At 44.4% G+C, this 2500-nt stretch overlaps 1 protein-coding gene across 2 annotated transcripts in view; it reads right to left on the bottom strand.

The window, feature by feature from the left end:
- bahcc1b (BAH domain and coiled-coil containing 1b) overlaps positions 1 to 2500 on the bottom strand; it is a 65223-nt gene that overhangs the window by 35163 nt on the left and 27560 nt on the right. The gene's annotated exons all lie outside the window — the stretch shown is intronic.

Here is a 2500-nt window from a genome sequence, read left to right as displayed (position 1 = left end):
TTTTTCTTTTTAATTTGTCACTGTTGACAATTTCCATCTGAGAGGCATTATTTTGGCGCTTGAGTCTGCGTTAGCATCAGAGGATGACGATGGTGGCTGCATGCTGAAGGCCTTGTGGAGGGAGGTTCAGCTTCAAGGGCTCTTCTGTACTGAAGTTACACAGGAAAGTCTCACCAGTTTAACTTATAAATTCCTTTTTTGGTGGATATTTTAGAAATGTACTGTACTCCTACATCAATAATACTCCATGGCCTGATAGGTGGTGTGCTACTACGTGTCCCTTATTTTTCTAATCATATTAGCTGCTTTCGATGAAGAGTGGGTGCCAGCGTGAGGGAGCTCTGACCAGGAAAAAAAACAGTGATTTGACCTGCAAAATTAAAAGTTGCAGAAAATACAGCCTATCTAGGTGGTGAAGGGTGTTATGGGTAATGATAGTTTGCAGAGGCCTGCAAAGGAGCTGAATGGTAACAAGGTCGAATTCGGACCTATACGCGTCAAGAAAGTTGATATTAGTGTGAAAGAGAAGCCATACAAATGTCTCTGAATGACCCATCCGTTTACTTGTTCCATTATCCGAATTCTCCCTCTAGGGTCTTAACGGTACTGACAATGATGTCAGCAAGCTATAAACTCCAAAGCAAGCTTCCCAGCAGATGCTACATACAGGTTTCCTATAGACACACACACACACACACACACACACACACACACACACACACACACACACACACACACACACACACCACACACACAATAGCATCCTTTAAAGATTCTCAGTCCACTCGTGTCACTTCAACATTTCTCTTCACTTAAACCTATGTGCTATAGGGTATAGGGTACACCCTTGTGAACAACGTGAACAACCCTATTTAGAAAGCATCACAAGGGGGAACTACGAGCATAACAGCTACAGTTCTGCTTCTTAGACAGGACCTAAAGCAAGTTTGAGCGCACTGAAATAACAGGCTCTGTTTGAATGTATCTCCACTTATCAGCATGCTCTCATTTAGTGGAACAACCTGAACACTTGTAGGGGAAGGAGGAAGCAAATCCATGGGGAAGCAGGTAATTAGTGACTGGATGGAAGGAGAGAGAGAGAGAGAGGTAGTGGGTTGGGTCATTAGCCATAAATGCTGCCTCGCATCAGAGACAATTACCACAACCACAACAGTCCGCATTTGAGTCACACACACATACACACACACACAGACACGCAAACACACACATATGTACAGTACCCTCACCTCAACCACGGCCCGACGCCCTAACAACCACAACCACAAGTGCCTTCAACTGTCTGCCAATATGTCTCTCTCTCTCTCTCTCTCTCTCTCTCTCTCTCTCTCTCTCTCTCTCTCTCTCTCTCTCTGTCTCTGTCTTTCTCTCTCTCACACACACACACACACACACACACACACACACACACTAAAGAGGGCATAGGATAAATCAAGCGAGAGATGGAGCAGCGGCGTGTATTAACAGACAAATCAGAAAGGCGTTTTGTGTGACTATTTATTCAGCTGGATCACACACACACACAGGCGCACACCACACACACACACACACACACAGGCGCACACGACACACACAATTTAAAAGGAGAAATCCCTCTATCTTTTTCACTCTGTAGTCATAATAAATTCGGAGGAAGGAAAGAATAGACCCGTCCAAAACCCTTTTTTCTCTCTCATTCGTTTCTCTTGACCTCACCTCCTCTCAAACAGGATATTTTCACTGTATTTTCTTTTTCTTTTTTCTCCTTCTCTTTTCCAAATCCTCTTCTCCTGTACAACTGTAGATCAGTGGCCTTTCAGCCAGTCATAATAAAACACAGCTCATATAAGACTCGGGCTGGTTTCACAAGGCCCCCTGGCAGTACAGACTCTGTATCACACACACACACACACACACACACACAAATACACACGTCAAATAGACACTGATAGACACACACTGCTCACTGCACCTTGTCTGCTACAACAGACAATAGAAAAGGAAAGCTGGTTCTCAGCTGAGCAGCCATGCATTTTTGAAATTGCACCAGTCGTCTTGAAGTGTCTCCGAGGGCCATAAAAGTTAACTTGCATCCGAAGAAGATTAAAGCAGAATTCAGACGCACAGATTTCAAACAGTAGAGATATTGATTAGTGGCGTAAATACTCGGCATTCCTTGTTGACTTTCTTCCCCACAGCCGCTCTTTAATCTCTCACCCTCTCTCAGATCTGTACCCTTCCCCTCCCCCATTTCCCCATCTTTTTCCAGTTACTCATTCCTTTCCTTTTTCTCCTTCCACCCCCCCATCCCCTCTTTCCTGTCACCTCTCTCCCTCCCTCCTCTCTCTGTCTGTTTTCTGTTGGGCAAGTTGGGAGGAGAAAATCATATTTGCCCAATCCCCTCTGGCCTGCTGATATGGAAAATCATCTCGGAGGCCAGCCACTAACGTAAACCTTATTTCTGTCCCTGTGTTTTTTCTTTTTTCTCTTTTTCTTTTTTCCT

Source organism: Ammodytes marinus (genome assembly GCF_949987685.1).
Source record: "Ammodytes marinus genome assembly, chromosome: 20".
In the NCBI taxonomy this organism is placed as follows: Eukaryota; Metazoa; Chordata; class Actinopteri; order Uranoscopiformes; family Ammodytidae; genus Ammodytes; species Ammodytes marinus.
Note: the sequence above shows the minus strand (reverse complement) of the source record. Positions and strands in the feature narration are given on the sequence as shown.